The sequence below is a fragment of the Equus quagga genome, chromosome 20, assembly GCF_021613505.1.
Source record: "Equus quagga isolate Etosha38 chromosome 20, UCLA_HA_Equagga_1.0, whole genome shotgun sequence".
In the NCBI taxonomy this organism is placed as follows: domain Eukaryota; kingdom Metazoa; phylum Chordata; class Mammalia; order Perissodactyla; family Equidae; genus Equus; species Equus quagga.
In genome coordinates, this window is record NC_060286.1 from 37658260 (window position 1) to 37675860 (window position 17601).

At 41.5% G+C, this 17601-nt stretch overlaps 1 protein-coding gene across 4 annotated transcripts in view; it reads left to right on the plus strand.

The window, feature by feature from the left end:
• Positions 1-2024: 2024 nt before the first annotated feature.
• The window catches only part of VRK1 (VRK serine/threonine kinase 1), an 80865-nt gene continuing 65288 nt past the window's right edge, over positions 2025-17601 (plus strand). For all 4 annotated transcript variants that reach the window (XM_046647782.1, XM_046647784.1, XM_046647783.1 and 1 more), the window contains exon 1: positions 2025-2100. The gene's annotated coding sequence lies outside the window, so the exon portion shown is untranslated. The remainder of the gene's footprint in view (positions 2101-17601) is intronic.

Here is a 17601-nt window from a genome sequence, read left to right on the forward strand (position 1 = left end):
TGTGTGGGTGGTGTTGGAGGTGTTGGCAACTGCCTTGGAACTGCATTTAAGTCGCATTTAACAGTAAGCCATCTGACTGAGGGTGATGTAAGCATGAGCTCCAGAATGAACACATTCTGGTCTCACCTTGGAATACTCAATGCACTACTGCTGATTTAATTGCGCTTTAAGGCCAGCTTGTTGTTAACCCAGTGTGGAAGCAGGGACATTTCCTCTGCATGTGTACGGTGAGGTTAGGGGAACACGGTTCAATGTGACAGATAAGTCCTGTTCCAAGTCTTCTTAGTGTGTGTGCACGCATGTGTGTGTGTGTGTGGAATGTCTCTTTTAATGGATTCTGCCCACAGAGTCTTGCTGCAGAATTCCACACCCAGGAGATGTGTGACTCTTGAGACCTCCTTGCCAACAAAGACTCATCAAGTGCTCACCTTGTGCATGTGTTTCCGTCAGGGTCTCAACAGGAAGCAGATGACGCATTTGACGCAGGATAATCTGAGGTGGGTTTACTGGCAATGAGACTATCAACAGGTGTAGGGGTGGGAACCACAGGAGTGGAGCAGTAACTTGTGGCTCAGCAGCAGTCATGGTATTATCACCTGCAGATCTGAGGCACAAAGGGAGGGAGCTGTCACTGCAAGCTGGAGGGGAGGGCCAGGGAGCAGGGACCTTCAGCCGAGAGACCCAGCCACCTGGAGGTGACCTTGCGAACAAGGATCCAGAGGAATACCTACCCTTCGCAACCTTTCTCCTTCCTTCCAATCCTCTGTGGGATTTCCTACCGGCCAAAGCCATCGGAAGCCAGGGGCACAGGAACCTTGAAGTGGTTTGTACAGCACAGCCTCCTGGGATCAAGGGCAGGCTGGAGAAATATCAGGAGCAGGGGAGGGTATCTGGAGGGGCAGATGTAAGCCGTCGGGCACAATGCTGCACTGTCCAATGGACAGAGTGAATCTAGGTTTTGTGAGGACTGAAGCTCGCACAATTTTGGGGGTTCACCTTAAGAAAAATCATACAAAAATATCTAACTTTGGCAAATAACTGGTTTGCCCGTCCCCCCACCCCCCAAATCCCTATGTGAACGCATTGTTAAGGCCCTCCCCAGGACTTTGGAAGTGACCCATGCAAGTGAGGCCGTGAGCTTAATGCTTTATTAGCTTCATTGTAAATCTCCCTCTGCCTATGGCTTTGGTGATTTTGATCTAAAACAGTGTCCCAGTCTGCAATAAGCTTATAGTCTCAGGAGTGATGGAGGCTTAGACAACTGTTTATAAATGCAAAGCAATGAAATACTACAGAAGGTTACATAGACATTGAAATAGGCTTTGAAAGACAGGATTTAGACACATGGCAATGGATGGGCAGAGTAACGTTAACACGATCTACTATTTATTGAGCACCTACTATGTGCAGAACACTGTCTATAAATTAGATCATTTAATCCTGACAGGAATAGGAAACTGAGACTCATAGGGGTTAACCAACTTACGTCACAAAGCTACAAAGTGGAAGAGCTGGGATTTGAACTGGGGGCTGTTTGCTTCCGGAGCCAGGCCATGGTATACTGAACCAAGCTGCATTCCAGGGTAGCGGACCACAAGGTGGGAAAACACAAGTGCAAGTAGGCAGGAGAGACAGCCAACGAGAACATAGGACTTTTACATCCAACCTTTTGTCAACACACTTATTTAATAAATCAAGCCACTGTGAACATTGGCAACATTTATTTCGCTTCCTAGAGCACTGATGGGTACAGCATCTGATCGCAAGGACCGACTCAGAGGCTGTGGACCACATTCCTCAGAAGCCCACGGGGGCAGAGACCGGGTTCTTACTTTCCTTGTAAAAGACTCCATTTCCCAGCATGCAGCGGCAGCGCCTGCCCACTGCTCCCGGCATTCCTGCGGAGGCGGCAGGCGCCAGCGCGGGCTCCGCCCCCATACGCGACGGTCCGGCTCGCCCCGCCTCCCCTGCTCGCCCTGAGCCAATAGGAAGGCCCCATACTGCGGGGTGTGACGGGGCCGGCGCCGCTGCGGAATTGCGAGTCGGCGAAAGCGGCGGGAAGTTCGTAGTGGGCAGAAGGCGACGGGTCTGCGGCTCGGGGTAGGGCGACCGCGGGGGCCGAGCGGGGGCCGCGGAGGGGGCGGCGGGGGCCTGGGCTGGCGCGGGGAAGCCGAGCGCCGGTGACCCCGGGCGGCGCTGAGGGCTCCGGCGGCGCGGCGCGGGCTTCCCTTCCTGCCTGGTGTCCCTCAGGCCGCGCTGCGGTCCCGGGCTGCCTGCACGGTCCAGGCCGACCCCGGGCCTGGCTCCACGTTCTGCACGGCGTTTCGGCGCGGGCAGACTTGCACCCGGGCACCCGGGTCTGGGAGATGGGGTCCGTGCCAGCCTGGACCGACGAGGTCCTTCCGCTGTCATGGAGTTCACGCTCCGGACGGCAACAGAGTAGAAGCGAAGAAGATAATTGGCAGATCGTGAAAAGCGCCCTTAACTCGAGGGGGGACGATTGTCGCCGGCGTGATGGGGGTGAGGGAGGGCATCTCAGAGCAGGTGATGTGTGACTTGAGACCTGAGAGGGGAGAAGGAGCCTGCCGCCCTGGGGATAGCCTTCCAGTTCCGGGCAGCAGGAGACCGCCTCTTGCTTGCCTGTCCACCCGCAGTGAGGCCCGGGGAGAGCCTGCCCTTGGGAGCAAGGTGCCAGGCGGTGGAGCTCCGTGGGGGAGTTTTGGGAGGGATTTTCGTGTCTCTCTGATAGTCCCTCCTCCGTTCTCTCTCCCCAGCTGACAGGGCGGCACCCTTTACTGATGCAGCTGTATTCAAGGGCAACAGATAGTCTTTCCTACTGTCGAGATAGCTTTTGGCTCTGGTCTCAGAACTCTTAGGTGATTTAGTGAAATTCGACAAACACCACCAGAGTCTCTGGGTTGAGAGACAGGGAGAGGGAGGGGAGGCAGAAGCTAGGCTCCTATTGAGGCCGCCCAATTTTCTAACTTCTTTCCTATGAAGTCACCGATTTTTGTCTCGCTTTGTATCGACTCTTCCTTTCCCTCCCCCATCTCCCTTTCTTGCAACAACTTGGAGATACGAGTTTTGCCTTTGGGAGGGTGTTGGTTTTAGGGAACTGTTGAAGAGCCTCATTAATTATTCCTGTTTTTTTTTTTCCTTCACTGGCATTGCCCATCTGTTGAGTCTGAAATTTGCAAAAGGAAAAAAAATGTAGGGCAGCGTTTATTTTTGAGAGTTCAGAATAAAGGCGCCTTACTTTTTATGACATGCTGAGCGTGATACTTTTGGAGAGAGTTTAATGGTAGATTTAAAAAAATGGTAATTTTTAAATTTTAATTCTCCATTTAAAAAATGGTAATTTTAAGGCAATTTCAGAGGAAAGCAAAGTTTCTTTGTATAGTTGTTTTATTCAGATTGTGTTTATAGTGTTCAAAATGGCATGTGGTAATTGGAATTAAATTTCTGAGTAGATGAGAGTATATTCTTATACATGTAGAAGAGAATGTAACTTAAGTAGTCACTTACTAGCTTTCTGTGCTGAAACTACCACAGATGGTATTCTCTGTGCATCTCAGCATTGCTGATCAGATTCTGTGTTAATACAGTAACACAACTTAGATTTAATAACAATAAACTTGTGTTAAGCATTACTGTCAAGTTAGCGCTAGTGTCTAGTACAAATATCAGGTGCATAGTATATTGGCTTCTTATGTTCAGTGCTGCAAAAATTGTGAGAGGATATTTGTTAAACAAATGAGATAATGGAGTAATGTGTCAAGCATAGAACCTGGCATGTAGTAAGTTAGTAAGTGCCCAGGAAATGGTTACATGGAAAGCTTATGCGAAGTTTTATTCCAGGATGCAAGTGTATATTTTAAAAATAACAGTAATGGCATTCAAAATGTTGACAGACCCTAAAATTAAATTTGTTAATTAGGCCAGCTTTTTTTTTTTTTGGATTTGAGAACTCATGTGAAATAATAATAAATATATAAATGAATGTCCCAGATGTCTAAAAAGAAAAAACAAGATTTTAATTTTGACAACTATATATTTTTTCCTTAAAGCCATCTTTCATAAGATATAATGTACTCTGAATAAAATTTTGATTTGAAAAATAAAACTTTGAAAATATTTTTGATTTGAAAAGTAAAACTTCCTGGAAATGAAGCAGAACATTAAAATTTCCCTTATATCAAATGAAAGATGACTCCTGAATTTATGTAAATATGCACCTGCTGCTATCTCCACATACCAGGCATGACCCTAATGGGAGTTACATGCTGCCTCTTTGTGTGTGTGGGTGAGGTGTTCATGAATATTGGTCTTGATGGGTTTGAGAATGGATTGGTAACTGAATGGGACTGGAGAATATTTTTCAGACTGGTAGGATATTATATGTGCTTGCGGAAGTTATTTAAGCATGAGTAGAAATGGACTCCTTTATTCACCAGATACCTCGTGCTTGCTCTGTGTTAGGAACTGCTAGGTGCAGTCTGTTCTTGCTGTTATAGCATTTTGTTGAAGCAAGTTTTCAATTAGTAGAGGTCATTTTTTTTTTGATGTTTTTTATCTAGCCTCCAGTGCACAAGAAGTCATTATTGACTTCTCATGTGCCCTGCACATTTGAAGAAAGTATGGAATTTTTAATGAGGATGTAAGATTAATTTAGAAAGGTGATAGAATCCTGACAATGCATCTGGCTAGGTGGTGGACCAAGATGGGTTTGTACCCTAGGATATGTTTGGTCCTTTTGACCAATATTCCTGTGAATATGTTCCCACTTGCCATTATAAAGATGCAGAGGGCTGTACCCTTAGATTCCCCCCTCCCCCGGGCTCCTGAGTGATGAGTGCCTGACATTCCAAGGTTGCTGTTTTGAAGTACTCATGCACTTTCCCAGTAACTCCTGCTCTTCTCTCGCAATCTTGTCTTAAGTCTCTGCACTCAAACTCAAGCACCTTCTACTTATTATTCTTGTTCTGGATGCCCTATGGACAATACTTTAAAAGAGAAAAGTTCTCTACGGAGCCTAGACAGGTATGAGGTGTGCCCTTCCCCCCAATAGGAGGTAGATTTTAGTACTCACCAATAAATACTGTTGACAAGAACTCCTCTTTTAGTAACATTCTTCGGTAAATTTATTTAGAATTTTATTAGACAGCGTCTTTGTCAATTTGGAAAAATACATCGTGAATCGTATTATTTATTTAGTCGTCATGTAGGTGCATGGAGTTTGATGTTTCTTTGCTATAACTCCTGTCTCTCTATGGGTCTCTGGCCCGTAGGATGGGAACCAGTACTCTAGGATTTGAGAATGAAGACAGACGCTGTTCACGCTGGCAGATATTTAGGATGAATATTAAATATATACACACACTAAAATGTTTATCAGTAAAGCCATATACATGAAGGGGGAAGATATACTAGGTTGAATCATATAATTAAGTTGCAAGGTTACTAGTTTGAGATTTGGGAATGTTCTGTCATATTCTTTTTAAATAACTGGGAGACTTTATTGGAAGGACTCATTTGTCTTATGGAGCTCAATATCCAGAACACTATAGTTGGTTCTGCAAGGAACTGATAAGAACTGGAAAGTCATTAGGATCAAGGGCAGCACCATCCCACTCTTGGGGGCTTTATAGTTTCATTCTGTGCGTTTATTTCACTTTCTCTTGGCAGGCTGGCTGTCTTGCTGCTGTTTGCATGTGGGGCAGATAAGTCTGCTCCAGACCCAGCTCCTTGTTTCAAGAACCTGAAAGAGACCCTGTCTATCTAATTGTCAGTTATATCTACAATCAAAAAAAAAAAATCGTCAAGTTAGAAATTTTATAGCTAAGATAACTTCAGCTTTATTTCAGGTTAATTGCTTTTCTCAAATTGTTTTACCAAGTAACAGCTGAACAAATGCCGTTGTTTGGTGATTCTATGTATAAATGAATTGCGATCACATTTCACAATACTAAGCGTTAGAAAGTGCTGTTAAACCTTTAGTCTTCATAGACTATGTCTGCAAGACATAGAAACAGAAACTTTTACTGTTTCTAGGGGCAGTGTTGCTTTTTTGCACTTCTTACTGCAGTGTACTATATAATATGACAGCAGAGCTATCAACATACAGATTATGTCTAATTATAAATTCTTTGTTAGAAGTAATAAGAAAAAAGTATTATTTGGGAATCAGGAAAAAGTTTTAAAATTCATTTTCTAAAAACTAAGGTCAGATTATAACGTTTAAGAGGCTTAATCTTATTTTGGGGGGCTTCAAAATATTTTATAAATAGTGACTTTCAAACTTATATTACTTCTCATGTTTCTGGTAGGAATGTCAAATGGTACAGCCACTCTAGAAATAGATTTGGCAGTCTCTTAAAAAGTTAAACAAAACGCTTAAACATACGACCCAGCAATTGCACTCCTGGGCGTTTATCCTAGAGAAATAAAAACTTAAGTTCACGCAGAGATCTGTACGTGAGTGTTCACAGCAGCTTTGTTTATAGTAGCCAAAAACCGGAAACAACCCCACACGTCCTTCAGTCGGTAAATGGTTAAATAAAATGGTGCAGCCATATAATGGAACACCACTCATGACAAAAAGGAACAGATTATTGACACATACAGCAGTTTGGCTGGAGCTTAAGGTATTGCACTGAGTGAAAAAAGCCAGTGTACAAAGAATGGATGATTGGGTTATTCCGTTTATATGGCCTTCTCGTAACGATGCAATTGTAGAAATGGAGAAGAGGTCAGTTCTGGCCAGGGTGGGCTGTGGGTGGGGTGAGATGTGACTGTAAAGGCGTAGCACGAGGGAGTTTCTTTGGGGCGATAGCACACTTCTCTGTCCTGATTGTTGGGGTGGTTACACGAATTTTTAGACATGATAAAGTGTCTCTGCACACACAAACAAAAAGAATTAAAAACTGAAATTCGAATAAGTAGTTTAGTTACTAGTACCATATCCATGTCAATTTCCTAGTTTTGATCATTGTATTATGCTCGTCCACTGTGTGGCTCTACCACATTTTGTTTAACCATTCACCATTGAAGGACATGTGGGTTGTTTCTAGTTTTGACTATTACAAATAAAGCTGCTGTGAACACTCGTGTACAGGTTTTAGTGTGAATCTGTGTTTTCATTGTTCTAGAGTAAATGCCAGCAGTGCAACTGTTGTTTTCAACAAATGGTTTTGTAACAGTTGGACATCCATAGGCAAAAGGAAAAGAAAAAAAGAACCAAGATCTAAACCTCATATCCTTTGCAAAAGTGAACCCAAAATGATCCCATTGAATCACTTTTCTTTTTCCAGTGAGGAAGATTGGCCCTGAGCTAACACCTTTTGCCAGTCTTCCTCTATTTTGTATGTGGCATACCGCTACAGCATGGCTTGATGAGTGGTGTGTAGGTCTGTGTCCGGGATCCAAACCCATGAACCCCAGGCCACTGAAGCAGAGTGTGCAAACTTAACTACTCTGCCACCGGGCCGGCCCCTGAGTCACTTTTTTTACCTTTATGAAAAATCTCTTGGCCATACACTCGAAACTGCACACCAAAATGAAGATTGGAGGAAATGAGTAAGTGATTAAGTATGAAAATTAATACAGACTTAGGAAGGTATGACATGACTTTAGTCTTGAAAAAAGTGTGTATAGATTTGAGAGGAAGTGGGAAAACATTTTAGAGAATAGTCTGAGCAAAGACAGGTCTTAGAGAAAGGAAGTAAGAACTGGCTGTTGTGATGTGAGTGAAGGGGAGGAGGGAAGTAAAGGAAGGGTAGTTAGTTCAAGAGTGCAGAAGCTGCTGGCTAGGTCGGAGAGTTGGCAATCTGTTTCATTGGCCTCTAGAAAGGTGCTGTAGGTTCTTGAGCAGGAAAATGATATGGCAGAAATGGTGTTCAAGAGAAGTTGTTTTAGGGCCACGTATGGCGTGGTAGTTTGCAGGAACAACAGGGTAGAACCGTGATCCTTGACTTGACTTACCACTTTGTGTTACAGATGTCTACCATAAAGCTAAAAAACTGGTGTCCCCTCAGAATATTAAGTCCTTAGCCGTTCCTAGAAGAATTACACTAGATTTCAGACTTGGCCACTCTCTTTGGTGACGGATACTGATAACTCTGCTGGACTTGCAAACTCTTTTGTGTTAGTGCTACTTTTAATATGTTGTACCTGTGGGAAGAAGAGTAGTTTCTATTGGCTCCTTGTTGATGTGGATGACATTTCTTATCAGGCCTAAAGGGTTTAAGAGGTGAGCAACTGAGATGATAAAAACATAGGAGTTGATTGGTTCAGCGAGGACAAGTTAATGGTTCACTTTTATTTATCATGGCAGAGAGGAGACTCGGGTTATTTAATGAGTATGTCCTGATACTTGTTTATGAAGACCTATGCAGAGAACGATGAGGACCAGCTGTTCTTCAGAATTGCCGAGGACGGAACAGGACAAAAGGCTCAAATTGCAGCATGAGGGTTTTAGTTTGAGGGAAGGATTTCCAGGCAGTGAGGACATTAGATATCTAATGCCAGTGGTCCAGGAGATGTTTAAAGATGGAACAGGAACCTAGTGCAGTTGAGGAACATTTTGCTTATAGTACGGGGGATGTGACAGGTGACAGTCCTTGAGTCCTAATTTATTAATTTGTGACTGAAAATAGTTTCTGTTTCCTTATCACCCATTTTAGTTCTTGATTTCTTTCTCTGAACAAATTATACTTTTTTCTTTTCATCTCTTAGAGTCTCATTTGGTTTCTGCTTTCTTTTGTGCATCTAAAAGATTATCTTGGATATAGATTAGACTTCTGGTTATTTTTAAAGTAACCACCAACAAATATAACTTACTTAATGTCAGACAAACTCCTAAATATCAATGCGTTTCTGCTTTTTTATTTAGAACGTAGAGACACATATCATCCCATTTTTAAAGAAAAATCAGTGATGACTTGTTGAGCAAAGGATTTTGCTGCATGAGAGATTACCACGATGTGTATTAGGGTAAGATTGGCAGTGTGAAAAGCTTTAATGCAACCGCTTATTTGTCTTCAAACGACCTTTTCTGTTTGATCGAACTTCTTTAGTCTGATTCTTTTCTACTAGTCTAGGTCGTTTTCTACCGTAATGTTGAGATTGACCAAGAATGTTTCACTTGTGATTGTAACCCTTCGGTATTATCACAGAATTTTTTTTCTTCTGCAGAAGAGCAAGCTCTTACAGTGCTATGCAAGCTGCCCATTTAAAACTATCATTGCTTGGCACCTATGCCCTAGTGACAGTTTGACCAACATGTGAGCAGGCACACTGCCATCGTGACAGATGGGCCTGAGTATAGGCAGCCAAGAAACCATGTATCTGCATCTAGTGTATTTGTTAAGGGCAGGATTCCCAGTCGGGGATGTTCAAACGTCTGTCCATCCTGAGCTTTCACGCCTATGGATAAAGGGATGTCATCATTAATCTCAGCTTCTGACTGAGATTCCATGGGTATATAAGAGCTTCTTGGCTCTTACAGAAGTAGGCACTTGGGGACAATCAGGATAATTGTTCTCTCCTTCTTCACAGGACTACTTCAAACAGTCCTTTCCTCTTTCTCCTAGCCAACTAAGTTTGCAATGAGTACAAACCTGTTCAGACATTGTCCTGATCCTTCTAGAATATGTGCTGCTTCATTTGTTTTCTAGAGTACAGAAGCTTTGAAAGTCATTTCACGTTTCTGCTTTGGACAGCTATGCATATCGTTGGAGTCGGGTAGATCTGAGTTCCAGTATTGACTGCTGTGTGACATTAGGGCAGCCTAATTTTACCATCAAATTAAGGTGAAATAGTACCTGTTTCCTAGGGTGGTTGTGAGGATTAACTGTGAAATGTGTACCTAAACCACGTGTTATAACGTCTGGCCCACAGTAAGCGTTCAATAAATGTTTGTCATCATCACCACTTTAACGTACCTGAGGGTGTTTTTCTGTGGAGAGTTATCTCAAACAGAAAATCTTTTTCAACTCATTTCCCACCATTCTTGAAAGTCATGTATTGGATCATGCTGTCTGGTCCATAATGGAATGCCTCCAATGACAGGGAACTCATTACCTTTCGAACAAGGTTTTTCAACCATGGGACTAGTGACATTTTAGATGGGTCATTCCTTGTTGTGGAGGGTTGTTCTCTTAATTGTGTGATGTTTGGCAGCATCCCTGGCCAGGGGGACAAAATCGTCCCCAGTTGAGAAACACTGCTCTGGAGACAGCCTCTCTGTTTTTAGTAAAGTTTTGACTGTTAGTAAGTTCTCATATTGAGTAGAAGTCTGCTTTTGTATTTCTACCGAATTCTGTCCTGTGGAGACGTGTAGAACTGGCTGAAGCCCTGTTCCACAGAACATCCTTTCACATACATGCAGGTGCTCATCAGGTCTTCGCAGTCTCTTTTTTTGAGGAAGATCAGCCCTGAGCTAACTGCTGCCAATCCTCCTCTTTTTGCTGGGGAAGACTGGCCCTGAGCTAACATCCGTGCCCATCTTCCTCTACTTTATATGTGGGACACGGGCCACAGCATGGCTTGACAAGCAGTGCATAGGTCCATACCTGGGATCCGAACCTGTGAACCCTGGGCCGTCAAAGCGGAACTGGAACATGTGAACTTAACCTCTGCTCCACAGGGCCAGCCCCGCTTCTCAGTCTTTTTGAGTTGAAACATGTCCAGTTCATTAACTATTCCTTCCAAGACATGACTTCATGTCAGTTCACCGCACTGGTGGCTTTCCTTTGATTTAGTTCCATCTTTAAGCTGTAGTGCTTAGACTGGAATGCAGTACTCCAGGTATGGTTTGATAGTAAGAAGTAGAGTGGCTTCTCTTGTTTGGGATATAGCACTTTTCTTCCATTATATAGGAATTTCTTCTGTATCCTGTATTCTTATTATTAGGTATATTCTTCTGATAATCACATCATACACTGAACCAAGAGTTAAATAAAATCCCTAGATCTGTCTAAGCCGTATCTTCGCCCTGTTTTATGCATTAGTTTCAGGGTCCAACCATGGGAGCTTATGTTTATCCTGTTAGATTTCTTTTTATTAGATTTGGCTAATTGCAATCCTAATTCTTGGTCGACTCTGAAGTTTCTAGGTTAAAAGAATAAGTAGGTGATTATGCCATCAACTGAAGTTGAAAATACAGGAGAAAGGGATGTGTGTGCGTGCGTGAAGAGAGGATTGGGGATGGAAGCCTGGGTAATCCCAGCATTAAGAGGCAGCTGGGAGAAAAGAGGCAACAAAAGACACCAAGAAGGGGTGGGAAGAAAATGAGAGGAGTATCTTGGAAGCTGGAGTGGCTATGTGTGAAGTATTATGGTTGATACTTGGATACAAAATGAATAAGACCGGGCCTCTGCTTTCTGCTCCTGTTTTTATTTGCCCCACGTGCACTTACTTGCACTGCCTAGTCAATCATGCCTGAGAACTTGTCATCATTTCTTTCTCCACACCCTTGCATCATCTGTTGGGTTACCAAGTTCTACTGATTAAAAAAAAATTTTTTTTGAAGTATAACATACATACTAGAAAAACTGCACAAATCTTCAGTATCTAGCTCAATGATTTTTTTTAACAAAGCAAACACTATAATAACCACTTCCCAGATCAAAACATTTACTGTTCTAGCACTCTCTTGTTCCCCTTTCCAGTAATTACTCCCACCCAAGGTAACCACTCTTCTGACTTCTATAACTATAGCTTACTTTTGCCTGGTTTCGAACTCATGTAAATGGAATTATGCCACATGTACTCCTTTCTCCCAAGCGTCTTTTGTTCAGCATTGTGTCTGAGAATCATCCGTGTTGTTGCATGTAGTTTTTTTTTTGTTTTACAGCTCTATCATTCTGGTTGCCTCTTCTTGCATGCCACGTTTGTTTTGGTTATTGATTACTGCATTACACACCACTCCAAACTTAGTGGAGTAAAATAACAATGATTTTATTGTGCTCATGGCTTCTGTGGGTTAGGAATTGGGTGGGGAGAGCTTTCCCTTCTCTGTGTTGGTTGGGATCTAGAATCATTTAGAGTCTCCTTCATTCACATGGATGGTGCCTTGGCTGGGATGTCTTGAAGACCAGGATCATCTGGGACTACAGATGGTGTACTAAAACACGGTTTCAGTGGAGATGGAAACTTCTCCCTGAAACTTCTGTGCTTTTTTGCACCTTCTTTGCAACAGTCCCTGGTGGACGGTTTAGGTAGTGTTCAGTTATTGCTGCTGAAAAGGCTGTAATGGGCTTGGTGATCGTATATGACCAGAGGAAGGTTAATGTCGGTATCCAGTAGCAGAGATTCCTTCGAAGAGGAGAGGAGGTATAGGAGATGCCTGGCGAGCACAGTCGTTCTGGGACTGGATAAAATAAGCCCAGTTTGGGGCAGGGTGTGCTCCTGCATCCTCCTTCTGGGCCCTTGTCCTGAGACACCAAGCTTAAACTGGACATGGCGTGTGTAGGGGCTTATGTTGGTGGCATATTTTCTTCGGTGCAGATGCTTTCTCTTCTGTTTTGGGAATAAGCCTTATCACCTTATCACCAGCATAGTGGTTGCTATGAAAGTGGCTGTGCCCTGGTTGCAGATTCTCCACTGGGAGATTCTCCACGAGGCCTTGGCTCTTCACAGCATGTTGGCTGGCTTCCCAGCGGAAGCTTCCTGAGAGTGACTTACCCTCGTAAGTCACATAATATCATTTCCACTCTATTTTATTGATTGAAGTAGACAAACGCCTGCCTGGAACTTAGATCTCACATCTTTCTGGGAGGTGGGTCAAAAAATTTGTGACTGTTTTTTAAAACCACCACAAATTATATACTACAATTGATGTGTTCTATTGTAGATGGTTACTTGAGTAGTTTCTGCTTCAGAGCGATTATGCATAATGCTGCTGTAATCATCCTTGTTCCTGTCTCTTGGTTCACCTGTATGTTTATTTTAGTTGAGTACATATCTAAGAGTAGAATTGCTGTTCATAGTTAATGTGTGTCTTCAGCTTTAATAGACTGTTTCTGCCAAACGGTTTTCCAAAGTGGTTATACCAATTCCTACTCCTGCTAGCAAAGTGTGAGTGTTCCAGTTGCTCTGCAGCCTCACCTCCGCTTGGTACTGTCAAACATTAAAAATTTTTTTTTGGCCATTCCGTGGTTGTGTAGAAGATCTCAGTGTGGTTTGAATTGGCATTTCCCTGCTAACTAGTGATTTAAGCACCTTTTCATATGCTGGTTAGCCATTTGTATATTCTCTGTTGTGAAGTGCCTGTTCAAGTCTTTTGCTCATTTTTAACAGATTGGGTTATCTTTTTTCTTATTTAAGTGTTGGAGTTTTTATATATTCTGGATATGAATCCTTTGTTGAACATAGGAGTTCTAAAAATCTCTTCCCATCCTATGGTTTCCCATTGCACTCTTGTAATGTGTCTTTTTTCTTTTTCATGAAGAAGACTGACCCTGAGCTAACATGTATTGCCAATCTTCCTCTTTTTGCTTGAAGAAGATTGTTGCTGAGCTAACATCTGTGGCAGTCTTCCTCTATTTTGTATGTGGGACACTGCCACAGCATGGCTGGACAAGTGGTGTGTAGGTCTGTGCTTGAGATTCAAATCCACGAACCCCAGGCTGCCAAAGTGGAGTGCACAAACTTAACTGGGCTGGCCCCTTTGCAATGTGTCTTTTGATGAACTGAAGTTCTAAATTTTAATCACTTCTGGTTTACCAGTTTTTCCTTTATGGCTAGTGTTTTTTTTGTGTCCTGTTTAAGCAGTTTTTGCTACCCTATAGTCGTGAAGACATTTTCTTACTTTATCTTCTAGAAGCTTTATTGTTTTACCTTTCACATTTATGTCTAAGTCTCCTGGAATTGATTTTTGTGTGTTGTGGGGTAAGGGTCAAGGTTCCTTTTTTTGTCTGTGTGCTTATCTATACAAAAACAGCAGGTAGCACATGGACACAAGCCTGGGAGCTAGGGGTCGTGTGTTCTCAGCCTTAATGTAGTGTGCCTTTAGTGTACCTTCTGAACTTGGGCGTGTTATTAAACCCTTCACACTCAGCTTCGTCTGTAAAATGAAAGATTTGAATGCAGTGTGTTCTGTTTTTCATTCTGGCTCTGGTTTGTTAGATCATTCTACCTAGTTTTACAGTTTCACTTAGGCTTGTGATAGTCTTCTTGGATCTGGATTCTGTTATCTAGTGATTCATGATCTCCCAGCTTTATGTTGTCATCAGTCAGGTTGAGTATGCCATCTAGATCTTCATCCAGGCTACTGATGAAAGACAGCTCTCTTGACCACGTTGGAAGTCCCTGCCCAAACATGTTCTTTTGGTCTTCTTGGTGTGCTGTTTCCCTTGCCAGGAGCTCCTCATTCTGCTTCGTAGCCGTGGCTCAGGACACCAGTTCCATTTCTGAAGGTTATTTGCGTATACTATTCATGTTACTTGTCCCTTCCTTCAGTTTCCTACTTGAACTTGTAAGAATCACAGAAACAAGGTAGACTTCCAGGAGTCAGCAGAAGTTATTCATGATCAATGAGCTCTAGTCTTGGCAAATGATTCTGCAGTATGTGCTCTCCTGTAGTGTTTCTTTAATTATCAAAAAGGCATTTTTCCAAAAATTACACTTTCCATACGTATTTTTTGAATCTTGACACTATTAACTTACTGGTTGTGAGGCCATGGACAAATTATTTAACTTCTCTTATCCTCAGTTTCCTTGTACAGTCGGTACAATAATACCTATTTTTTTTTTGTTATTGTAAGAATCAGAAATAACGCATTTAAATCATCCACTGTAGAGCCTGCCACATGGCTGCTTAACAGTGATGGTAGCAGTTGTTGTTACATGTTAGTTCATTTGTATGTAAGAGCTGTAAGTTAAAATTAATGGTTAACTGATTCTTTCTGGTATAGATATATTCATATTTATTTATCGTTTATTCACATTTTTACTTATTTGGGATTAATTGGGCAAAAATAAATGATCACGTTAATGTAAGAACCTCATGTCAGTATTCCCTTTCAATTCATAGTCTTTCACTCTCTGAAGACTAGAGATTCTATTGATCTTTAAAGACTGACCTGGTCTTTACATCAAAACATGAAGGTATGGTCTTGTCTGCAAATGAAGCTATTGAGAATTGTTTTCTACAGAGTTGATTGTGGTGTTTTTAATTTGAGACAGTTGCTGGGGCTAACTTGTGCTGATCCTGATGTTAAGGAAGCACTGGCAAATTCCAGATAAATCACATTGGAAAGAGTTACTTGGTGTTTTATTTAATAAAGCTCTTTCATTATTCATGAAGAATTCTTAAAAAATATTTTAATTGAAAAATTAAAACATACACACAATAATAAATTTAAACAATATAAAAAAGATAAAGAATGAAAAGTAAACCTCCCAGCCCAAATGTATCATCTGCTACTAGTAACATGCTGCATATACACATGTGGGGGGCGGTCCCTTGTCCAGTTCCCTGGCAATGCTATTCATGTGTGTTCAAGCATATGTGGCATATGTATAATAGATCCCTTTATTTTATATAAGTAGGAATGTTTTGTACATGGTTTCTCCCATTCATTTTTCAGTTAACTATGCCTTGGAGACCATTCCATATCAGTATATGTAGATCTGCCTCATTTTTTAAATTGCATAATATTCTATTCTGTGGATATGCCGTCATTCATTTAATAAGTTCTCTTGTTGTAAATTAAGGATGTTTCTAGTCTTTTGTTATTATATACAGTGCTGCAGTGAAGATCTGTGTACATTTGACAGCATGTGAGTACAACTATAGGATAAATTGCTAGAAGGGGAATTGCTGAGACAAAGTGGGTATACATTTAAAATTTTGATAGATAATGCTAAATTGATGTGCCTTTTTCGCATACTTTTACTAACTCAGTACATTTTCTAACTCTTTGAACTTGGCTATTCTGATAGTGGAAAAATGTAATTTTAATCATAAATTGTCTCATAATTTTATTTTGCATTTTAATTTTATTATTGGGTGAAGCTGAGCCTATTTGCTATTGAGTTCCAGGATATAGTGTTGGTGAAAGAAATCATGGTGAAGAACAAGCTGTATAATCTACCTATTATCTGAGAAGCAGGGGATGCAGATAAAGTATTTTATTTCTTACTTAAAAAGACAAAAAAGGAAGGATAAAGTAAAAACTAGTGAAAGCAATTACTTATGGGGAGGGAAGGAACCAAAAGGCGGGGGAGAAATGGAATCTAGACTTCTGAACACACCTTGTATTGTTACTTTGTAAATTCAATTTATTTAAACTGAAAAAACTCACCAAAACAGTTCTCCCATTTTTCTAACTCTCCAACCCCTGCCTCTGGCAACCACCAATCTATTTTCTTCATCTATGAGCTTGTTTTTTAAAAAATTAATTTATTTTTAGATTCCACATATAAGAGAGATCATATGGTATTTGTCCTTTTCTGACTTACTTCACTTAGCATAAGACCCTTGAGGTCCATCCATGTTGTCACAAATGGCAAGATTTCATTCTTTTTTATGGTTGAATAATATTCCACGGTATGTATATACCACAATTTCTTTATCCATTCATCCGTTGATGGACACTTAGGTTGTTTCCATATCTTGGCTATTGTAAATAATGCTGCAATGAACATGGGGTTGCATATATCTTTTTGATTTAGTGTTTTTGTTTTTTTCAGTTAAATACCCAGAGGTGGAATTGCTCGATCATATGGTAGTTCTATTTTTAATTTTTGAGGAACCTCCGTATGGTTTTCCATAGTGGCTGCACCAATTTACAATTCCACCAACAGTGCACAAGGGTTCCCTTTTCACCACATCCTCACCAACACTTGTTATTTCTAGTCTTTTCGATAATATCCATTCTAACAGGTGTGGTGTGATGTCTCATTGTAGTTTTAATTTTCATTTCTCTCGTGGTCAATGATGTAGGGCATCTTTAATGTTGGCTGTCTGTATGTCTTCTTTGGAAACGTCTATTCAGATCTTCTGCCCTTTTTTTTTATGAGGAAGATTGACCCTGGGTTAACGTGTGTGCTGATCTTCCTCTATTTTATATGTGGGATGCTGCCACAGCATGGCTTGATGAGTGATGTGTAGGTCCGCACCCGGGATCTGAACCCGCAAACCCCAGGCCGCCGAAGCAGAGCGTGCAAAACTTAACCACCATGCCACCGGGCCACCCCCTTCTGCGCATTTTTTAATTGTATTGTTTGTTTTTTGCTTCTGAGCTGTATGAGTTCTTTATATATTTTGCATATTAGCCTCTTATCAGATATATGATTTGCAGATATTTTCTCCCATTCAGTAGGTTGCCTTTTCGTTTCGTTAATGGTTTTCTTTGCTGTGCAGAGCTTTTTCATTTGCTGTATCCCACTTATTTTCGCTTTTGTTTCTCTTGTTTTTGGTGTCAGATTAGAAAAATCATTGCCGAGACCTATGTCAAGGAGCTTACCACCTGTATTTTCTTCTAGGAGTTTATGGTTTCAGGTCTTAACATTCAGATAGTGGTCCAGTTTCATATTTTGCATGTGGCTGTCCAATTTTCCCAACACCTTTTTTTGAAGCGGCTGTCGTTTCCCCAT